The 9,779-nt window shown below is 35.3% G+C and overlaps 1 protein-coding gene across 2 annotated transcripts in view; it reads left to right on the top strand.

Moving 5' to 3' along the window:
- Positions 1-2,027: 2,027 nt before the first annotated feature.
- The window catches only part of LOC103515387 (janus kinase and microtubule-interacting protein 1-like), a 118,258-nt gene continuing 110,506 nt past the window's right edge, over positions 2,028-9,779 (top strand). For both annotated transcript variants that reach the window (XM_026827992.1, XM_026827981.1), the window contains exon 1: positions 2,028-2,046. The gene's annotated coding sequence lies outside the window, so the exon portion shown is untranslated. The remainder of the gene's footprint in view (positions 2,047-9,779) is intronic.

Raw genomic sequence — 9,779 nt, 5'->3', positions numbered from 1 at the left:
ACATGATTTGGTAGACAAAGGAAATTTACTCCCTGATCGGTGTTTTAGGATTCCTGCAGGAGCCCTTGTTCTGTGTGAATTCTAGAGTTTACTCATAATTTAATTACCTATATCTAGGTACTTATTGTCATGTGTTATATACATAGGTACCTAGTAGTTATATGAACTGAATTCAAACCTGACTCTCATGGATTGATCTCTGAAAAGTCCCTCACATTTCATATCAACTTGTAAACAAACATCTCAATTACATGTTTGATTTTGCAAACAAAACCATTTGAGATGTTTGTTTACAAGTTGATATGAAATGTGAGGGACTTTTCAGAGATCAATCCATGAGAGTCAGGTTTGAATTCAGTTCATATAAGTATATAACACATGACAATAAGTAGATATAGGTAATTAAATTATAAAAACCATTTCGTATCAGTCTTCAATATCACTTTGTATCAGTTGTCAGTCAGTCTAGTGAAATTTTCTCAACAAATCGGTTTGATTAATAATTTTACAGTAAACTTTAATCACTTTGTAAGTTTTGTAACATGTGCGTGAGATGTTTGTCATATAAGAATTCATAACCGTTTTGAGTTTTAATTTGTAAATACCTAATTTACTTTTGATTCAAAAACTTTCAAGTGGCAGAGTTTTTGCCAATCTGTAGACTGAAACTACTCGTAAATTCCATCTACCCACACGAGCATATAAACTCGTAGGTACAGTGGTACACACTAAATTTTCAATAATGAAAGTGCAATGGAAAGGTGAGAAAAATATCCGTTTTAGGGTCTCTAGAGTACAAAAAGTTCAACATACATACGTGGTGGAGATTCATCTCTCACTTTTCCTTTTCGTCCTATCTCGCCTGTTAGAGAATACAACTGTTCCTGTTACGAACACCTGACACATATTCTGCACGTTTCATTCTAGTGTTTCTATACAATTTCTTATCCATGTACAAATATATAGTTACCTCTAAGTATAGAATGATCTGACAGCTTTATATTTTTAGTTTACGAGTAGTCCATAAAGATATATCACTTGGTCCATAAAGATATTTATATCGCCTTGTAATTTCCAAAGTTCTACTTACCACAAACATATCTCCTGATAATTTGTAAGGAGATAGGTAAACATGTTGAATGTTAATTGTTATAGGTTGCGAGAATATTAGGGCCACCCAAATTTCCAGTGTTTTAGATCTACAGAGGTGATCTAACCTATCGGTAAATCCTTAACCCATTGTGTCTCCATATGGATGAAGTAGTACCTCATCCTACGTACCTATACGGGCTTGTATGAGACCCCCTCAAAAGTCTGATCGGTACAAAAATCCAACGAAAAAATGTCCTTCGTGTAACATCAAAATCGAACATCAAAATGAGAGCAGCTCATTGATTGATAAAAACTCATTCTCATTTAGCTTTAGTAAATAGGCCCATTGGGACTCTTTCGATGTAGATTAATCTGAGATACATATGCCTAGGTATCTGCCCACCTTTTTACTTTACTTATCCCATAGAAAGGTGAGTAATGTAATCAGCTGAAACGTTCAATGGTCAGTTTCTATTTTAATACAGATATTTATTTTTTTACAACCATCAAAAGAGCCCAAAGGGTTAAAACCAATGGATCTATTTTTGGGACCTCTATCCTCTATGGACTCCTGGCCTCTTCATCAGCATAAAGCTATTAGTTTAGGTATTATCTACTGAAACATAGAGAATACTATTTAGAGGTAGGTACTTACCCATGGGCCACCCAGAGATTCTCAACAAATCGGTTTGATTAAAAATTTTACAGTAAACTTTAATCACTTTGTAAATTTTGTAACATGTGCGTGAGATGTTTGTCATATAAGAATTCATAACCGTTGTGATTTCTGATTTGTAAATAATTTACTTTTGATTCAAAAACTTTCAAGTGGCAGAGCTTTTGCCAATCTGTAGACTGAAACTACTCGTAAATTCCATCTACCCATACGAGCATACAAACTCGTAGGTACAGTGGTACACATTAAATTTTCAATAATAAAAGTGCAATGGAAAGGTGAGAATTTAATTTTATTCGACGGAAATGGGGTAGGTAAATTCAATTCCATCTAAATTTTTTAATCTTCATCAAAAATTTAAAGAACAATACGAATATACGAACCATACTTAATTTAACGCTACCTACCTAATACAAGTACCTACCTATTAGGGAGGTACATAATGTACATAATACTAAGTCTTTACGAGTATATTGCATACCTCAATAGTTGTCAGGCGCAATTGCCATCATCACAACTTGGTACGCACTACGCACTACCTAGGTACCTACTTACCAAGTAGGTAGGTACCTAACTACTTCATCTTTAGCAATCTCTCGAGTACTCCGAGAAAACCGAGAAACCGAGAAAACTCAAATTATATTTTAGGTACTCAAGTCTCATCCTAATATTAGGTACACAAGTCTCATTTGTTAGGGGTTTCCGGAACATTTCTAGTTAGGTACCATTAAGGTCATCCCTCGTTTATCCAAGACCTAATATATTGTAAAGTAGGAAGTAGGTATCTAATGTGTAAATTTCAGTACGAGTAGCTCTGCTTTGTGTGGTGTCCACCAAGTCCCTACTGACGACATTCATTCCTCTTCTTTTATGTTGTTAGATATTATATTAGTTATTGGACATAAATAGATAATTGTTCAAGTCTGTGTAATATCTATCAAGTGAACATTACAATTGCATCTTGCATGTTGCATCTCGGATTGCATGTTGGAAATACCAAACTTGCAGTTATCTTCAATATCAGTGGAGTAGGTATTTGCTAACAATAGATACAAATCTTAGCTGTGTATGTCATTATTGAGTAGAAAGATGATTCCAGCACTCTAGTCTTTGACAACGTGTTGAGTAGAATTCTGTGTCATGCCTGATAACCTATAATATGTAGGACATTTTCGCAACAGAAGGTGTTAGCTGATCGTTAAAAATGTACGGAATGGAAGAGCTCAGATTATGGGAATCCTGCCTTCAAAACCTCTTAGCCTTTATTGGCTGAGGGAGGTAGTTGATTTCTCCTAACATTGTTCTAGCTAGGGGCTCACATCCACCAATCAGGGGCTCATCCAGGGTTGCTAAATGAAATTCGACCATAGTGCCACCACTGACGTCTCTCCATTAGTAGAAAGGATTGCAGCATAGATCATGATAGTACCCCAGTATCTATGCACAGTGTTGTCATCCCTATCCTATGGCATTCTGGTCAAGTTATGTCATTATAGGTACTATCGGGCTACAGATCTGACTAGTTGAAATTATTACGAGCTGAAACTTTTCCATTTCTCCCTGTGATCTATTTAGTATTATTATTATTATTGTCTACATCTATTACAGTTGCTTAATGCTTGGTGTTATTATGAAACAGGAATATACATATCGCTCTAGAAGCTATGTATATTTTTTATACCATGTAGGTACAGTACATACATACGTACAGACCATGGGCTAAAAACCACTTCTTTTTTGTAATCAGGGGCTTTAAAACTAATATTTCCACTCAATTTGCGACTTTGAAAAATTGGATCGATTGCAATACTCTCTCATTACATAGTCGGTAGATTCCTACTCGCCAACCCCCATCAGATCCATAGGAAGAAAATTTTGTACCTTATGAGGTAGAAAAAATGTACCTCAGCTCCGGCTCTATATACATATCGCTCTAGAAGCTATGTATATTTTGTATACCATGTAGGTACAGTACATACATACATACCTACGTACAGACCATGGGCTAAAAACCACTTCTTTTTTGTAATCAGGGGGCTTTAAAACGGATATTTCCACCCAATTTGCGACTTTGAAAATTTGGATCCATTGCAATACTCTCTCATTACATAGTCGGTAGATTCTCTACACATAATACCTATATTGAAAGTAAAAAGAGAGAGATAATATGTATAAGAGAGAGATGCTAGGTAGATGAAAATTGTTCTTTTGTTGTAAATTTTATTCCCAACTTGTGGAAGTTGTGAGTTCACGACCATGAATAATGTTGAGCGCTTGCTATACACTGTACATAGGTATGCATATAGGTACGTCATATAAATATAAATTTACATATCTACTTTTCTAAGCCATGTAAATATAAATATGAAAATTGTTCTTTTGTTGTAAATTTTATTCCCAACTTGTGGAAGTTGTGAGTTCACGACCATGAATAATGTTGAGCGCTTGCTATACATTGTACATAGGTTTGCATATACGTCATATAAATATAAATTTATATATCTACTTTTCTAAGCCATGTAAATATAAATATGTAGATATATTCATACGCCATATAATTATAAAATTATATCTACTTTTCTAAGCCATATAAATACAAAATATGTATTTATTCATACCTACGCCATAAAAATACAGTCGAACCTGTCAAATTGTTCATTCAAGGGACCAGCAACTTATTCCCATTTAGACGGGTCTCACTTAAACAGGTTCTTATTCGTACTTCCTTACTCTACTATTACCAAAAGCAACATACCTACCTAATTAGATTTATAATTATAATAATACCTAGGGTAGGGTGGGGCAAAGGTACGCAGTGGGGTAAAAAGGTACACAGGCACTTTTTGAGAAAACGGTGATAGATATCACGATGAAAATAATTTCTCAGCCTTCGGATTCAAGCTTTGCATACCAACCACAACATCTTACTGTGAGATAGGTCAGGCGTACCACAATATAGGACATTCCACGAACAAATAAATTAATTCTGTTATAGTTGCTATTGAAACTGAACACATTTTCTGTTTCCCAACCTGGGCGATGGAGATTTTTATGGGGGCGATGAAGCCTCAATAAAAGGAGCGATAAAGGGGGCTATCTAGGGGCAAAAAAAATCCGAAGAGGAGAGAGAGAAAAATATTGCACGTGCGTCCGAGTTCCGATAATCTGTACAAATTCTGAAAGGGGCGATCGTGGAGAAAAGGTTGGGAAACACTGCTTTAAACAAACGTACTTTACATACTTATATGGGAATTTGGTGTGAGGTTTGCTAGGACTTTTACACATTTCACATTTTATTGAGTTTACTTTTTCAGGGCTGATTTTATAAGTGCTCCTGTCGATGTCTCCAATAAATTCCAACTTTTTTGAACGAACGATGTAAGTTTCAAGTTTTATCTAGCTGTACTATTTAATTGATCTCTCACCATAACTGTCGAAAGGGTGGTTCGATTTTGATGAAATTTGGTAGACAAAGGAAATTTACTCCCTGATCGGTGTTTTAGGATTCCTGCAGGAGCCCTTGTTCTGCGTGAATTCTAGAGTTTTCTCATAATTTAATTACCTATACCTACTTATTGTCATGTGTTATACAATACATAGTTATATGAACTGAATTCAAACCTGACTCTCATGGATTGATCTCTGAAAAGTCCCTCACATTTCATATCAACTTGTAAACAAACATCTCAATTACATGTTTGATTTTGCAAACAAAACCATTTCGTATCAGTCTTCAATATCACTTTGTATCCGTTGTCAGTCAGTCTAGTGAAATTTTCTCAACAAATCGGTTTGATTAAAAATTTTACAGTAAACTTTAATCACTTTGTAAATTTTGTAACATGTGCGTGAGATGTTTGTTGTATAAGAATTCATAACCGTTTTGAGTTTTAATTTGTAAATAATTTACTTTTGATTCAAAAACTTTCAAGTGGCAGAGCTTTTGCCAATCTGTAGACTGAAACTACTCGTAAATTCCATCTATCCATACGAGCATACAAACTCGTAGGTACACTACACTAAATTTTCAATAATGAAAGTGCAATGGAAAGGTGAAAATTTAATTTTATTCGACGGAAATGGGGTAGGTAAATTCATTTCCATCTAAATTTTTTAATCTTCATCAAAAATTTAAAGAACCATACGAATATAAGAACCATACTTAATTTAACGCTACCTAATACAAGTACCTAGCTACCTATGTTCCTATGTATTAGGGAGATAGGGAGGTACATAATGTACCTAATACTAAGTCTTTACGAGTATATTGCATACCTCAATAGTTGTCAGGCGCAATTGCCATTATCACAACTTGGTCTCAACAAATCGGTTTGATTAAAAATTTTACAGTAAACTTTAATCACTTTGTAAATTTTGTAACATGTGCGTGAGATGTTTGTCATAATTATAAGAATTCATAACCGTTGTGATTTCTGATTTGTAAATAATTTACTTTTGATTCAAAAACTTTCAAGTGGCAGAGCTTTTGCCAATCTGTAGACTGAAACTACTCGTAAATTCCATCTACCCACACGAGCATATAAACTCGTAGGTAGGTACAGTGGTACACATTAAATTTTCAATAATGAAAGTGCAATGGAAAGGTGAGAATTCGACGGAAATGGGGTAGGGTAATTCATTTCCATCTAAATTTTTTAATCTTCATCAAAAATTTAAAGAACCATACGAATATACGAACCATACTTAATTTACATACTTAATTAATTTACCTACCTAATACATTAATTTACCTACCTAATTTACCTACCTAATACAAGTAGGTACCAGGTACCTATTAGGGAGATAGGGAGGTACATAATGTACCTAATACAAGTCTTTACGAGTATATTGCATACTTCAATAGTTGTCAGGCGCAATTGCCATTATCACAACTTGGTAAGAGTAACTATAGATACCTACTTCAATTCACAATTGTACCTAGTTACCTATTTCTCTCGTATATATATATATTTATATATAAAAAAAAACTGTGAGAAATACTGAACTTTATTCTCATACTAATGTTAGGTACACAAGTCTCATTTGTTAGGGGTTTCCGGAACATTTCTAGTTACCTACCATTGAGGCTTCATCCCTCGTTTATCCAAGACCTAAGTATATTGTAAAGTAGGTACCTAATGTGTAAATATCAAAGTAAGTACCTACGAGTAGCTCTGAGCCGTTGGGCACCCAGACAGGATTTAATTTAATCAGTCTCAATCTTTTTTTTCGCTCGTGGCATGTTATTTGTGTGTTTTTATGTTTATTAGTTACTTTGTTTTGAGAATCATAATGGGCGAGTTTTTTTACTCATTTTATCCAATCGGTTGGAACCGTTTGGTCCAAAAATGCCGTTTGAAATTTTGAATGCTCATTGTTTACATGAGTGACGTCATTCATTTCACCGTATGAGTTTGAGTATCTTCCAACCGGTTATAACCGTTCAGATCAACCTTTGTCACATTTGTGAACTATACGTAGTCTTGCCATAAGTTCTGTTACACCATAAAAGGTTTGATAAAACAGGTAGGATTTACAAATTCAATCATTTTAATTTATTGGAAAATAATGTATTAAGAAACAAATAAAATATACCTATGCTCATTCGAAATCGTCACCTCTAGCCTTCACACAGGGCTTTAGTCTGTTCACTTCTGTTGGGCAAATCATCACCTCAAGTACGCACCTTTTTTATGGAATAATTTGCCACTGCTCTCTCCAGATTAACTTCAAACCTTCCAAATTCCCATGATGTTTACTTCAGGACATGAGCTTTCATCTGGCTAAGCATCATAATCCAAATGCTTCAAATCAGTACTTTCCAAGGTCCATTCTTCAGACTTGATAAACTCTGTAACATGGTGCTGTAGCCACGCCAGAGTGAATTTGGTCTTATGAACTGGATCTGAATTTTTGTAAAAGGCCCAAATGCTTCCCTGTGACTCAGGTGTCACTGAGCAATTTCAGATATGTCTTCTTGGTAATTATTTTGTCCTTTTTTGACGTCTTATCCATAAAAATGGTGCTTTTTAGGCTCCTCAAACTTGTACCCCATTAAATCATCATAGAAGCTAGAAAATGGCCTATCTGGATGGTGCCAATCATCTCCGTACCTTTCTCAGAACTAATAACATACGCCTTGTCATTTCCTTTCAGTCAAATGTGAAAAAATTTCATCTGAAAACAAAATTTCCCCATACTTTCCACTTGCGTACTTGGCAGGTATTTCTGTTCATCGTTTAAGTCTAATTTTCTTCGGTGCATCATTCAATCAAAACACAAACCGAGCCACATAATGAAGCTTAGTATTCACTGTTCACATTAAATTTGGTTGCAAGTATTTCCATTGAGGCTAACGGAAAATATAAAGTGAACAATTTGTAACAGAACTTATGGCAGGACTACGTATGTATATGTACAGTGTTGTCATCCCTATCCTATGGCATTCTGGTCAAGTTATGTCATTATGCTATCGGGTTACAGATCTGACTAGTTGAAATAAAATTATTACGAGCTGAAACTTTTCCATTTCTCCGTGTGATCTATTCACATTCAGACAGCCTGGTTAGCTTGGAGGGTAGCGTGTCTGACTTGTAAGCGCTATTAAGTGACGGGTTCGATTCCCGCCCTGGGCGTATTTTATCCTAAACAGATAAGGTTCGTTCTCGGAACGTCTGGCTTCCTCCTATCCTGTTTTCCTTCTCTCTTCGCTTTCTGCTTTCTGGATTATAAGACCATAGCAGTTACAGTTCCCTCTAAAGAAAGTAGTTTCCTCTCGCATAACTAACTAACTAACTGATACGCCAGACTGGTTAGCTTGGAGGGTAGCGTGTCTGCCTTGTAAGCGCTAAGTGATGGGTTCGATTCCCGCCCTGGGCGTATTTTATTCTGAACAGATAAGGTTCGTTCTCGGAACGTGTGGCTTCCTCCTACCCTGTTTTCCTTCTCTCTTCGCTTTCTGGACTATAAGACCATAGCAGTTACAGTTCCCTCTAAAGAAAGTAGTTTCCTCTCGTCCAACTAACTAACTAACTAACTAACTGACTGACTGACTGTGACGAGGTGGGGGTATCTATCTGACGTTATGAGGACATGCTATGACAGAGACTTGTCAAGTTTTATACATTGCTACCATTGAACGAGGTGGGGGTATCAATCTGACGTTATGAGGACATGCTATGACACAGACTTGTCAAGTTTTATGCAATGCTACCATTGAAAAAAAAGTAAATAACTAATTAATCAATATCTTAATCATACCTATTAGGTACTGAATCCATTAATTTCTCTGTATCCCTAGGATTACTTGCATTTTTTTAAGGACGGATTTCCAAATTGACCTTTTTTTACGTAAAAGCATTTCATAAATATTTATGCACACTGAACATGTATGTTTAACCTTCCTTAGCTATGAGGTGAACACTTATCTAATAAAATGCTTAGAAAAAAGGGGGAAAACGGAATAGGAATCTTATTGGAAAAAAAGTAGGTAAATCTCTAGGTTTCAATGAAATGCGAAATATTAGCAAGTCTGATTGGTTGAATCAGAATAGTAGTAATCTAATATTCTATTCATCAGAGACTTACATGGAATCGAACTGGCGGAATTTCGAGGTGACAACTGAACGGCATACAAGGAATATAACCATTCAGATATATCATATTCTATATATGTACTCGCTGCAGGAAGAAAATGGCTCAAGTGTTATTTTCAAAATGCTACAGGTGACACAAGAACCATTTATACATTGGAAATCTCAACAGAGCTTGATAAAGTTGGATCGGAGCGGAGGGCGGAGATAGGATTGCAGATAGGCATTGTTGGTGGCCCAAAAATGGACTATGTTACGAGTATTTTAGGCTCTTGAAAAAAGAAAACAAAAAGAACTTGGGTAATTTTTTTTGGAGAACACCAAATAAAAGCACTAAATTGACCACAAACTTAGAACAGAAACTAAAAACTAGAAAAATCATTAGGAGTATAGGTAGGTAGTTTTTTTTTTTTTTTTTT

This window comes from Diaphorina citri, unplaced genomic scaffold (genome assembly GCF_000475195.1).
Source record: "Diaphorina citri unplaced genomic scaffold, Diaci psyllid genome assembly version 1.1 scaffold49, whole genome shotgun sequence".
Taxonomy (NCBI): domain Eukaryota; kingdom Metazoa; phylum Arthropoda; class Insecta; order Hemiptera; family Psyllidae; genus Diaphorina; species Diaphorina citri.
Note: the sequence above shows the minus strand (reverse complement) of the source record. Positions and strands in the feature narration are given on the sequence as shown.